General features: G+C 35.9%; 1 protein-coding gene across 4 annotated transcripts in view; it reads right to left on the minus strand.

Annotated features, from left to right (window-relative positions):
- Nucleotides 1–14941, minus strand: part of LRFN5 (leucine rich repeat and fibronectin type III domain containing 5) — a 319486-nt gene that overhangs the window by 269791 nt on the left and 34754 nt on the right. Inside the window, exon 2 of one of the 4 annotated variants that reach the window (XM_044932740.2) lies at nucleotides 13254–13377. The exons of the other annotated variants lie outside the window; for them this stretch is intronic. The gene's annotated coding sequence lies outside the window, so the exon portion shown is untranslated. The remainder of the gene's footprint in view (nucleotides 1–13253; nucleotides 13378–14941) is intronic. 4 annotated transcript variants of the gene reach the window in all.

Genomic DNA, 14941 nt, shown 5'->3' on the forward strand with positions numbered 1-14941 from the left:
TGCAATGAATTACCTATAGTACTCCTATCTGCTAGAAGACGTGGCAAGCTAATGCATCTTTTTCCCCCACTTCAAATTCTTTGTGTGAGTGTAAATGTCAAAATTTAATCTTGTTCTCTCATTTATCTTTCTGTATTACAGCTAACTAATTCTTAAAAGTATTTTTTAAAAAAAAGCTCACATCATAGATTTTCTCAGAGAACATCTCAAAAGCACAGCTCAAGAGAGTTCTACTCTTGAGATTTAGCCTTTACCACAGAATTCTCCAGGATTAGAGAACTACCATCTCAAGTCAGCCAAGTGACTGAATTATTGTGACATAACTTGAACCCTCATTAGAAAGTTCCACTAAGGAAGTTCAAGCTGGTTCTGGTTGTTAAGGATTCACAAGAGTGCTGTGATAGCAAGTAATCTACACAATTTGCTCTTTTGATAAGCCAAATGCAGAACATATTTGTTGTCTTCATGTCTAAATAAATGAAACAATATTTACATATAACCGTATCTTTTTCCAACTGCAATTTAATATATGCCTGTTTTATATATGAAAAGTACAACTTAAAAAATTAAAATAATTTATAGGGTCAGTATCATTTTTGTAAGATTTTGGTGTATATTCCTCTAGCCACTGCATACTAAAATCACCTCTATCCCCACTTTCTCTGTCTCTCTTATTCTTAATGGGATTTATACTGTGGACATGCTGATTTGAGTATCTGAAGGACATACCATATTCTAATATGTGAGTATGGCAATGTACTTTAACTTAACCATGACTGATACAATTTAAGAGGTTTTCCTTTTCTTTTTTGTTTTATAAATATTCCTCTATAAATCCATGTATTTTTATAAAATTTCAATTATTTCCATATGGAATATTACTCAGTTTGAATTTTCTGAACCAAAAGGTTAATTTCAAATTTCAGACATACTGTCACGTTGTCCTTAGGACAGTCTAATCAATTTATTCTCCAACAAAGAGTTCATAGAAATTCTAATGTGCTCATAGATTTGCTGCCACCAGATCACATTTAATTGCTAATGAATTTCGTTATATGATCACATTCACTGACTTTGACAGTTTCACCTATTATAGATCACCTAATCACTGCTGGTTTTTTCTATATTGTCTTGTTTGTATTTATACTGTGGGTATATTAAACCTCTGACTCATCCGCATTGCAAATTTCTTTTACACTATATTATTTTCTAATCTCATTTTTGTTTTTTTTTTAATCAAAAAGAAAAAAATGATTTTTCCATAATGAAACCTTTTAGTATTTTTCTTAATGATTCTTACCTTTGAGTACTACAAAAATAAAATTTATTCACATTTTATTCCAGTATTTTATTAGCTAAATATTAAACATTTGGAGTTTATTTTGATCTGTTGTGATAAGGAAATATGTTACCTTGAGTATTATCTCTACACTATTTACTAAATAATCAATTTTTTAGGGAACCCTCTTACACTGTTGTGGGAATGCAAACTAGTACAGCCACTATGGAGAACAGTGTGGAGATTCCTTAAAAAACTGGAAATAGAACTGCCTTATGATCCAGCGATCCCACTGCTGGGCATACACACTGAGAAAGCCAGAATTGAAAGAGACACGTGTACCCCAATGTTCATCGCAGCACTGTTTATAATAGCCAGGACATGGGAGCAACCTAGATGTCCATCAGCAGATGAATGGATAAGAAAGCGGTGGTACATATACACAATGGAGTACTACTCAGCCATTAAAAAGAACACATTTGAATCAGTTCTAATGAGGTGAATGAAACTGGAGCCTATTATACAGAGTGAAGTAAGCCAGAAAGAAAAACACCAATACAGTATACTAATGCATATATATGGAATTTAGAAAGATGGTAACAATAACCCTGTATACAAGACAGCAAAAGAGATACTGTTGTATAGAACAGACTTTTGGACTCTGTGGGAGAGGGAGAGGGTGGGATGATTTGGGAGAATGGCATTGAAACATGTATAATATCATGTATGAAACAAGTCGCCAGTCCAGGTTCAATGCATGATACTGGATGCTTGGAGCTGGTGCACTGGGACGACCCAGAGGGATGGTATGGGGAGGGAGGAGGGTTCAGGATGGGGAACACATGTATACCTGTGGCAGATTCATTTTGATATATGGCAAAACCAATACAATATTGTAAAGTTAAAAAATAAAATTAAATTAAAAAAAAAAAATTATAGCCTAAAAAGAGAACTGTCATTACTTACTTGGGCTCATTTTTCTAACTTATTACTTCTCATTGAATTCCTTGTTAATTTTGTCACCAATATTTTAATTATATGTCAAAAATTGACAGGGTAAGTTTTGTATTATTATTATTTCCTTACCATAAGTTTCCTGATATAGTCCTTCAATGGAAAGGTTTATTCTCAAATAAAATTGGGAATTACTTGGTCATGTTCCAAACAAAGGATTCCATTGTGTTCAGAGTGCAAAGTTAATGGATTCTAATAAATGCATAAATATTTTGAGAGAAATGACATCTTTACGATACTGATATATCTCATTCAAGGGACTTATAATGCAATTTATTTGTGTCTTCAGTCTCCCTCATGAAGTCTTACAGTTTTATAAGTTCCTATACATGCCTTGTTAAGCTTACTCTTGGGTTACCACGCTTCTGTTACTTGGGTATACTATGTTTCTATCACTTGTGATAACACAAGCATTTAATTTTCAACTGGTAGTGCTGATTTTTAAAAGTAGGCCACTGAATCATACATATTTATCTTATGACCAGGTATATTGAGAAATCTCTAGCATTTCTAGTATATTTATGATTTTCAGATGTCTGGAATTTCTAGATTAACTTAAGATTTTATCCTCAAAAAGAATAAACTTAGAGAAATATGTTGCTGCTGCTGCTGCTAAGTCGCTTCAGTCATGTCCGACTCTGTGCAATCCCAGAGACGGCAACCCACCAGGCTCCCCTGTCCCTGGGATTCTCCAGGCAAGCACACTGGAGTGGGTTGCCATTTCCTTCTCCAATGCATGAAAGTGTAAAGTGAAAGTGAAGTCTCTCAGTCGTGTCCAACCCTCAGCGACCCCATGGACTGCAGCCTACCAGGCTCCTCCGTCCATGGGATTTTCCAGGCAAGAGTACTGGAGTGGGATGACATTGCCTTCTCCGAGAAACATGTTACCTGTATTTAAATGCCTAAATGGTTCTCATTTGAAAGAGATAGTCCCTTTGAATACCTCCAACAAGGCAGAGACTCTTCTAATGTGTAGAAGTAGCAAGACTGTTGCTTGGGTCTTAAAATATGGAGAAAAAACTTTACAACAAGCTCTCCAACAATGTAATCATATAAAAACAACTGCTAAGTGTCATTGAGAGTTTTCTTCCAGGCACGGTGCCTCACTTTCCATGCATCGTCTCTTTTAATCCCCTCAACCACACTGTGAGGTAAGCATTATTACTAGCTTCATTTTACAGTCGAAGAAACTGAAGCATAAAAAAAGCCAAGCTCTCTAAGCTAACAAAGTTAGAACAGATATACCCAGCTGGACTGAGCCATAGCAAAAGCTCTTAACCACTATACTGTAGTTACCTTGCTGCCTTTGTTCTAAAGGAACTAGACAGATGTTCTAGAATACCATAAAAAAAAGAAATAATGCTTTAATTTGGAATGGCAAATATGATCCCTGAAATTTCTTCCCATTTCATTTTTAAGATTCTCTTATCTTGTATTCTTTGTAGAAGATAAACCCACGCCTTCAGCCAAGATTCTCCCAGGATTCCAACATCCATCTGTTCTGGTCCTCAAAGTCTGGGAATTAAACTATCAAATAATAGAGTGCCTGAAAATTATAGGAAGCAAGGGAAGGATATAGAACACATGCCGATGGCAACATCCTTACACATTTTGCTGAGGACAATTCTTGTTCCCCCTTGCATCACAGGGTTCAAAATGTATCCTTGACTTTAACTTCAGCCAATACACACACACACACACACACACTCACTCACACACTCACACTGCCTACCCCTGCCATAGTATGTGGCGTATCGTTTATGACATGTAATGAACTGGTGGCATCCTGTATATAGTAACATATGAGTTATTTTATAGATTATGAATCATATATATTATCTATTATATAAAACAACCTTCTACTTTAAAGATTATTATGTTAATAGAAGCATTAAAAAGCAGATTCAAAGAAACTATTTTTCTGGTTACATGATAGATTTAAAGAGTGGGCGAAAGCAAAATAAATGGTCTTCATCCTTTCTACATGCATTAGGATAAAGACATGTTATTTAAAAGAGATTCAACAACCAATTGATAAGACCAGGAATCTGCCCGGATGCATGTTTCTAGTTATGGACGATTTTAAGTGCAGTATAAATCTGAAACTTGTACATGAAGTGTCTGAAGCATCAAATTGTTTACGATCATTTTATCAGACTTTTAGGATCTCAGAGCATCTGTTCCTTCTAAAGCCCTCAGAGATTTGCAAAAATAAAACAGTCAACTGAATAGCATCCAAAACAAAACACCACTTTTGTTTTCAACAGTGACTTCAAGTGGGAAACGTATTCTAATTACTTCACACTTCAATTTTCTACATTAGTAATTTATTTTTATGTCACCACCTATAAAATTGACTAAATAACAGCAACCTATTAAATAGGACAATCTGCTAAACTGTGTACTGGCTACAGCGATTCTGAGGATGAAGAGATTAGTTTTGGTGTATTCAGTGGAGAATTCATTGGAGACTGTAAAGATTAGGAGGGCAAGTGTTCCAGGCTCAGGAAAAAACCTAAGCACAAATACAGAGAGAGAAATATGGCCTCCTATGTATGGAAAGATGAGACTAACAGAGAAACTAAAGCAGAGGGTTAAAGAATATATAGGAGTAATAGTAAATAGGCTTCAGCAGGAAGGGCGTGCATGTGTGAATGTGTGTCTATGTGTGAGGGTATGTCCCAGTGCAGAGGCAGAGACTGTACCCAGGGAAGATAGTTTATAGAGGGCCATAACATAACTTACTGAATTTATTCTTTCTTTGGTGCATACAGGTGAGCTATTAAAAATAGAAGCAGGATCTTGGAATCTATGTGATGATGCAAAGATAGGTGATTTTCAAACATATTAGAACATTCAGAAACTAACATACATCATTTCTAAGTAGGTTCCAGGAGGTGTTCTAGTTTCAAAAATACTCCTAAAAAAAAAACAGATTCTAAAATATTTTCCCCTCAGTATTCTCACAGGATATTCCATAGATCAAAATATATAGGTTTAACTGCTCTAATATGTATTCATATTCCACTGGTTTCAATTATTTAGTCTCTGTTTCAGCAAATTTATTTACTGACAATGTTCTGAAAAATGTAACAAAATCAAGAATGTTTTTAAATTCACAGTAATACCTTTTTCTCTTGCTTTATTTTATTAAGAAATCACAAATCCACACCTTTATAATCATAAATTAGCCTACCAACAAAACATCTATGGAGTTAAAAATACATATGATTTTCCTAAGCACTAGACTTTGTTCCTGAATTATAAATTGGTTAAGGTATGTTTTTAATATTGTGTTTAGTGTGACTGTCTCATATTGATTATTTATGTAAGGCTCTTAATCCATTTTCATTACTTTTGCTAAAATATATGGAATGAATTGTGACAATGCAGTATAAAGTAACAGCATACAGGTGTAACAAGTTATCTGCATTTAAATTAATTTAATCCAGCTCATTATGCTTCTCTAATATTTACTTAGCATTCCAAATACCTTAGACATAGTATGGACAATTCTATATATATTGTACATGTAACAACAAAACAAATACAAGATATGAATGACTTCTACATATTGTACATGTACAATGGGACATGTTCCTCCTTGTTTTACTTACTCCAGAATTCAAGATACCAAAAAAAAGAAATACAAAAGACGGTTTCTAAGTTGCAAGTCCACTGTCTATCAGTACACACTGTCGGCCACTGTGTGGTTCACATCATCAGGAATGCAGAGGTGGGAGGGGGCTAAAGTCCTGGAATCTATGCCAGTTCTCCACTATATTCCACCTATTGCCAGACAGCCTGCTTTTGACCTTAGAATGGGAAAAGCTAAATATCAACGAGCAAGCACTTGCCTTAGCCAATAGCTTTGATCTACACATTACCTCAATCTGCATAAAAACTTTCAAAGCACTGTCATCTATTCACATATGGTATCTCATCTATTTCTGTAACATCCATTGAGCTAGAGGAAGACTAATGTTATCACCATTTTCCAAATGGAAAATGTGAAGTGCAAAGGGATGATACAAGGAAAACCAGAATTCGGGTTATAACACAAAAAGCCCTTAATTCTAAAATCTATTTTTTTCACATGGTTACTAGCCAGGTGTACTCTGAGGAAACAGGGATGATTCAACATGCATATTTACTTCAACACATTGTTGCAGGACAGAAGAGTTACAAGAAGGATGATGTGTAATCTGCTTTTTTACTGAATATAATGCTTGAGATGTTTTTCTAAGGCTATAAACAAATTCAAATCTTAAGGTTTTTACATGTGTTTTCCACAATGAAAATTATTTTGCACCTCTGCTGCTGCTAAGTCGCTTCAGTCGTGTCCGACTCTGTGCGACCCCATAGACAGCAGCCCATCAGGCTCCCCCATCCCTGGGATTCTCCAGGCAAGAACACCGGAGTGGGTTGCCATTTCCTTCTCCAATGCATGCAAGTGAAAAGTGAAAGTGAAGTCGCTCAGTCGTGTCCGACTCTTAGTGACCCCATGGACTGCAGCCCACCAGGCTCCTCTGTTCATGGGATTTTCCAGGCAAGAGTACTGGAGTGGGTTGCCATCTATTAAGCTATAAATCAATAAAAATCAACACATGAAAGGAATCTATTGTTGGTAATAAAACATGCTTTAGGGTCAATTTCAGTAACTCCAAGGTATTTCAGAAATACACTTCCAGTGATCAATATACATTTTTCTTGCTCAAGAGGCTTTTATGCTGATGCACTCATTTTCAGCAAGGGAAAATATGTTGCACAATGAAAACAAAGGGAAGTTGGTTGATTTATGTGATTACAGTAATGTTTCAAATCTTCAACATCTGATGTTTCAGGGCAGTACAATTATCCTTTGCCTTTCAAAATCTTTTAAATCTAAATCCTGAAGCCATTATCAAACCACAAAGAACCAGGTGACTATCTGATTTGGGGCACTACAGATCTAATAATCATTTCTTAGGCAGTGTATCTGTGGAATTTCAGCAGCCATTTTGGGTTGAATTTTATGTTATCCTTCCAAGCAAAGTAAAAATATTCATGTAAAAATGCTTTAAAAGCCATATCAGGTTGAAAATATTAATGGTTATATGAAATGAGAAAATAGTAAATTGTATTAACATAGCATAATTTGGGGACCACTGAAAAATAATTATCATAAAATACTTAAAATTTGTAATTGAAATGAACCAAAATAGTACCATTCCCAATCAATCAAGTAATCAAAAATAGTACCAATCATACCTTCTTAATGATGATGAAACTGAAATATCAATTTACTTCTTTCACACAGTATTTTGAAATCCACAATCAAATGCATTCCCTTTCTCTAGGGTACTCTAAAATAACATTTGAATGTACAGTTAATATTTCATATGACCCATCCAATGTCCTTTACAGACCTTCAGAATAATGTTTTAAGTGTCCACCAAAGAGATCATCCTGTCTCCAGGAATGATCATATCTGTCTCAAGTTAATATGCTGTGGTTTTACATTAGGAGGGGAATATCGGCTGACAGTTCATATAATTTGCACTTAAGAGACAGTGAATATTTTTTTATTCTTCGCCCTTTCAGCCACACTCTATCTTTGAAAAGTATAAAGTTCTTTGTGTTATTTCTTCAAATACTCATCCTTGAAATTCTACCAGGGGATTCAGAGATGGTTCCTAAGGTAATGCCCTGTATATTCTATTTAGACCTGAGATTTTTCTTCTTTTACTGATACAAGCAACTGAAGATAAAAATAGGTCATTTAGATAGAGAATCCTGTAAGTATGTAAGACAGATGTGTGAAACCATGAAATATGAGACAAAGCAGAAGGAAATTTGAGGAAGAAACTTCTCGAATAATCTTTAACTTGATATTATTTGTCTGTTACCAATGGTAGGTGCTTTGACAATACAGAAAGTTCAGACTTATTTAATTATTATACCCAAATATGGGTTAGTCAGTGGCTTTGATATACAAATTTATTAAAAAAATTAAATGACCTATTTTTGTGTATGCTGAGGGCATTTAATTTTTCATGAATGCTCCACATGACTCCATCTCCACACTCTCCTAATCTTTCCTGGGTGTTACTCCTTCAAAGACATAAACACAAGTAAAGTGTGATATAATAAAGGTCATGATGGAAACAATTAGAGGGTGAAAAAGTATACTCACTTTGCTTATCTAAAAGCAGAGGTTTTCTTTTAGTGTAGAACTGCATAAAAGTATAATCCTTTGAGGTCTTAAAATTTTGAAAGCATTATGAGTTTCTAACAATAACTTATCCTCACTTGGTTTGGCATTTAAAAAAAGCATGTCTTTATATTAACAGCCTAAGGCAAATGAAAACTGGCACTCCAATCTACCCCAGCCTGTAATACTATATTTAGAAAGCTTACTTGGAGTCTTGGGGTCTTCAGAGTGATAATAAAACCCGGTTTCACCTCTGACATTTTCATTACCTAGGGTTACTTTTCACCTGTGATCCAGAAGATATGGCACCCAATTAAAGAATGTGCTACATACTGTTAAGCGTGGCAGTTTTTACCACAAAACCAGTTATGTGGTAGTAATTTCTTGAAAAATTAATAGTAGCCAGTATTAGACATTACCAAATTGGGAAAGAAGTATGTCAAGGATGTATATTGTCACTCTGCTTATTTAATTTATATGCAGAGTACATCATGCGAAATGCCAAGCTGGATGATGCACAAGATTGCTGGGAGAAATATCAGTAACCTCAGATATACAGATGACACCACCCTAACAGCAGAAAGTAAAGAGGAACTAAAGAGCCTCTTGCTGAAAGTAAAAGAGGAGAGTGAAAATGCTGGCTTAAAACTCAACATTCAAAAAATGAAGATCATGGCATCTGGTCCCATCACTTCATGGGAAACAGTGGAAAGTGACATATTTTATTTTCTTGGGCTTCAAAATCACTATGGACAGTGACTGCAGCCACGAAATTCAAAGATGTTTGCTCCTTGAAAGGAAAGCTATGACAAACCTAGACAGTACATTAAAAAGCAAAAACAGAGACAGCACTTTGCCAACAAAGATCCATCTAGTAAATGCTATGATTTTTCCAATGGTCATGGATGGATGTGAGAGGTGGACCATAAAGAAGGCTGAAAGAAATTGAAAGCTGTTCAGTCGTATCCAACTCTTTGCAACCCCATGGACCATACAGTCCATGGAATTCTCCTAGCCAGAATGCTACAGTGGGTAGCCGTTCCCTTCTCTAGGGAATCTTCGCAATCCAGGTCTCCCACATTGCAGGTGGATTCTTTACCAGCTGAACCATCAGGAAAGCCCAAAAGAAGGCTGAGCACTGAAGAATTGATGCTTTTGAACTGTGGTGCTGGAGAAGACTCTTGAGGATCCCTTGGACAGCAAGGAGATCAAACTAGTCAACCCTAAAGGAAATTAACCCTGAATATTCATTGGAAGAACTGATGCTGAACCTGAAGCTCCAATATTTTGGCCACCTGATGCAAAGAACTGACTCATTGGAAACGACCCTGATGCTGGGAAAGATTGAAGGCAGGAAGAGAAAGGGATGACAGAGGATGAGGTGGTTGGATGGCATCACCAACTCGATGGACTCACATGAGTCTGGGGAAGCTCTAGGAGATATCGAAAGACAAGGAGGCCTGGCATGCTACAGTCCATGGGATCACAGTCAGACACAAGAGAGCAACTGAACAACAACAAAAGTTATATTAGTTTTAAAACTGCCTTTCAAAAATTGAGATTTGTTAGAATTATATCTTTTAAGAACCAGGATGTCTCTCTCATAGAATATTAAATTTTAGTAGGAGAATTGATATATGACATGAGAAGAATGGCAAACCAGAAGTTGGCAAGTCAGATATTTTTTAATGTCCTTTTTACATTTAGTAAGAAAGAGCAATTAGAATATTACATGATATTGACAGAGTCAATTTCTAGGTAGGTTGATAAGAAGTCCAGGGTTCCTGAGGAGGAGAATGGGTCCTGGGGTGTGAAAAGGACACATGTCTTTTTCTACATTGCTTTGTCTTAGTCAATATAAAAATGTATCCTGCTCGAGGACATGTTTCTCTTTAACAAGAACCTTCTGACTAATCCTGTAATCTTAAAAGGTATATTATGGGAGTGGGTTTGGTTCAGTTCAGTTCAGTTCAGTCCAGTTCAGTCGCTCAGTCATGTCCAACTCTTTGCAATCCCATGAACCACAGCACACCAGGCCTCCCTGTCCATCACCAACTGCCGGAGTCTACCCAAACTCATGTCCATTGAGTTGGTGATGCCATCCAACCAACTCATCCTCAGTCAGACCCTTCTGATCCTGCCCTCAATCTTTCCCAGCATCAGGGTCTTTTCAGATAAGTCAGCTCTTCACATCAGGTGGCCAAAGTATTGGAGTTTCAGCTTCAACATCAGTCCTTCCAATGAACACCCAGGACTGATCTCCTTTAGGATGGACTGGTTGGATCTCCTTGCAGTCCAAGGGACTCTCAAGAATCTTATCCAACACTATAGTTCAAAAGCATCAATTCTTTGACACTCAGCTTTCTTTATAGTCCAACTCTCACATCTATACATGACTACTGGAAAAACCATAGCTTTGACTAGATGGACCTTTGTTGAAGTAATGTCTCTGCTTTTTAATATGCTGTCTAGGTTGGTCATAGCTTTCCTTCCAAAGAGTAACCATCTTTTAATTTCATGGCTGCAGTCACCATCTGCAGTGTATAATGTACATTATGGGAGTGGGTCTGGTAAGATCTTTCAATTGTTCCTTCTAATCTTGTTAATTTAAGATGTATGTTATGGGAGTGGGTCTGAAAAAAGTATATAAGGCCTTGATAAGACTAACTGGGGGGCATTCTCCACACCCTTCTGATGTCTGTGTCAGACACTTTCTCTGCCCTTTTCTTACTTTAATAAAACTCTGCTACACAAAAGCTCTTGAGTGATCAAGCCTAGTCCCTGGTCCTGACGCTAAATCTTCTTTGGAGATCACTAATCCGACATTGTTTTGTAAGCTATCAATATGTTGTTCAAAGTCTATTTTTTCTTCACTAAATGGCTTTCATCATTCAACGCATCAAAGATACATTTAAGCAAAAATGTGGACGGCTGCCTTACACTAATTTCTGGCATGTAGGAGCTCCCTGAGAGTGTAGAGTTCACGACTAAGGAAATACAGATACCCTCACTGCATTCTAATGAACATTTGACAGCTCATGGTCAGGGCAACCTTCATTACTAACTCCCTACCATTTTAATTAGGAGGAACAACTTGTATCTAGTATAACCTGAAGACAGAATCACATTTATGAAGTCCTCACTATTTAAGGCCAAAAATTCAAAATGTCCAAAGTCCTCAGGTTACCTCGTTTCTGTGAGCTGAGTAAAGATGTCAGGGTCTTATTACCCATGTGTGCAGACTATCCTCTCTTTATGGCAGAATCTATTTAGGGTGTCAGAGCTGCCCTGTGGGTAGAGCCAGTCTAGTCACAAAGAGCCACAACAAAGAGAGTCTGGTATAGATACCATAAGCAAAAACTGGTCTGAAAATAAAAGAAGGTTTTAATCTTCAATCTAGGGGAGTAAAGAAAGAACAGAATTTGAATTTGGACCAAAATCTGGAAAGATTCCCTAAGGTAAATGTATGTTTCAGAAAGAAACCTTTTTGGGTACTCACAGTGGAGACCCACAGTGCAGACTAAGGTGCTAAACTGGCTTGGCAATTTGACCCCATTCATAGAGTTCCTAAATCATTAAATGTACTTGAAGAATTAGACATTTTAACTTAAATTTCTGTTGCATGTATTAATTTTTAAAACTGAACTCAAAACTTGACATATGAGTATTTCAGTTCTTTGGCTTGTAAAGTTTCACATAAATTTTTATATATATATATAATTATATTATACACATATATAATATATATATTAACTGATAAAGAGCCCTGCACATATGCAAGTTTTATATTTGTCCTTTAATTTAGAGAATCAAAATTAAAAATGATAAAGATGACAATGTACCCCAATTCCACAGCTTAAAAGTAATCAGATCATCTTGATCCAATTTAAACTGTGAGTCTTTAATATAATTTATGCAAATTAAGACACTAAAGAAATATTGTACATTCTAATTGTGCTTGGTTTTGAAAGATGTATGAGTCAATGTTCAGAATTCAATATGGTTTTTGACCTTTCAAATATAATTTATTGGAAAGCAATGGGTTCTAATTTCACTGCAAAAGAAAAATAACACTTGTTTGAGTCCTAAAGTCATAAAAATATCAACAGACTGCCCTTCCATACTTGCAATTTTGGAGCAACTTGTAACTTTTGTGAACTGTTTCTCAAAGGGAATACAGTAATACATTTGTCAGATTATATACCACATTCAGGGCTTCCCTGGTGATAAAGAATCTGCCTACAATGCAGGAGACCTGGGTTCAGTCCCTGGCTTTGGGAAGATCCCCTGGAGGACGGCATGGCAACTCACTCTAGTATCCTTGTCTGGAGAATACCCATGGACAGAGAAGCCTAGTGGACTACAGTCTATGGGGTCACAAAGAGTCAGACATGACTGAATGACTAAGCACAGCACAGCACATACCACATTTAACAATAACTCAATGGAGTCTTCATCCAGTATAAGTAGAAAAGGTGAAATAAAAAACCCTCACTTCCAAACATTTCTCAATATATCAAAAATAATCAAAACTAAAAATGAAAAACCAATACAATATTGTAAAGTAATTAGCCTCCAATTAAAATAAATAAATTTAAATTAAAAAAGAAAAAAAAACTAAAAATGATAAAAATGACAATGTACCCCAACCCCACAGCTTAAAAGGAATCAGATTACCTTGATCCAGTTTAAACAGTGGGTCTTTAATTATATCCTGGAACATATAGTTCTTAGAGTCTGTCTATAAAATATATTCTAGTTACTCACATCCTAGAAGAAAGTTTCATATTCCAATGCCTCAGGAATTATATCAGTACAACTAGTGCTTCATCAGTTCAGTTCAGTCACTCGGTCATGTCTTCTGTGATCCCATAGACTGTAGCATGCCAGGCTGTTTCACAGAGAATCACAAAATTATCCTTTAGCTCTCACTTACACGATTCTAGTATTTCCACTCTCGACGTACAGACGATCTCATACCTGAACAAACAGTGCTTTCTTTGTATTAAGCTAATGGCGACTGAACTGAATGGCTTTTATGGTTTCTTCAATGCCAAGAGACTCCACAGGGAGAAACTGCATGAGACAGAGGGATATTTCTGTGTGGGTCCATCACTGGAAGAACGCTTCAACTCAGTGACACTTTTTTGGTACTATTAAAAAGAAGAGTATGATTTCTAATCTAGGAGGAGATGCTAAAAGATCTACTTTCAGAAAAGTGAGAAGCACTATGAATCTGTGATTCATACAGATCTATAACTGAGTGAGTATAATGGAGCTCATTATAGTCAGTGCCCTTCACACAATGGACCTAGTTTTGTTTAGCTTTATTGAGAATCATTACAATGTTATCCTGAGTTTATTTTACAATAAATGGAATAAAAAAACCCAGTGACATTAAAGAAGAGTGAAAGCCAATGGGGATAACTGAACTTAGAGGCAAGCCGAACCAATATAATGTAAATTATACAATAATAGTTAAGTAGACTGATAATTCTGAAGTACACTGGAGAAGATTACATTATTTTCTATATTTTTAACATTCTTCTCCCAAGGAAAAGATGTAATTCAGTCACACTAATTGTCATCTATTCAATAACAGCTGTTCATTTGGATTGCCAGGTGTAAGACAGGAAAAAAAAAATTCACTATACACACACACACAGGAAAAAAAAATTCACTATACACACACACACACACACACACACACATAGGCTTCACCAATGGCTCAGCAGTAAAGAATCCACCTGCAGTGCAGGATACACAGGAGATGCTGGTTTGATCCCTGAGTTGGGAAGATCCCCTGGAAACAGAAATGGCAATCCACTCCAGTATTCTTGCTGGTAAAATACCATTTAGAGAGAAGCTTGGTGGGCTACAGTTCTTAGGGTCACAAAGAGTTGGACACAACTGAGTGGACTAAGCTCAACAACAACCCACATACATACACACAGACATATATATATATATATATATATATATATATATATACACACACACACACACACACACACAGATACAAGTCTATTAGGAAATGAGGCTTAAGTCATTATTTTAAGGGTCATTATTTTATGTCATTTCAATAGTTCTCATTTTATGAATTTTAAAAACAATTTTAACTATAAAAGGAAACATTTACATAACAGCAGAAAACATTTTTGTCTGCTGTTTTTAAAAATATAAGTGAATAAAGGAATATCTTAACTTACACTCAAGACAGTACCACATAAATATCATAGTTACAATGATTTTTATGGAACTGGACCTAATCCTAAAACATGAATGCAGAATGAACCCACACTGACGTCAGTGGAATTTTTCACTAAATCACCCTGGCCCACACTAAACCAGAATCTAAAAATGATCCTTCACTGATTATTTAAGTGTAATCAAACCTATTTAAAAATATCTACAGCATTTTAAGCTAAAAAGAAATCAATACACATTAAATATGA

Source organism: Bubalus bubalis, chromosome 20, assembly GCF_019923935.1.
Source record: "Bubalus bubalis isolate 160015118507 breed Murrah chromosome 20, NDDB_SH_1, whole genome shotgun sequence".
Lineage (NCBI taxonomy): Eukaryota > Metazoa > Chordata > Mammalia > Artiodactyla > Bovidae > Bubalus > Bubalus bubalis.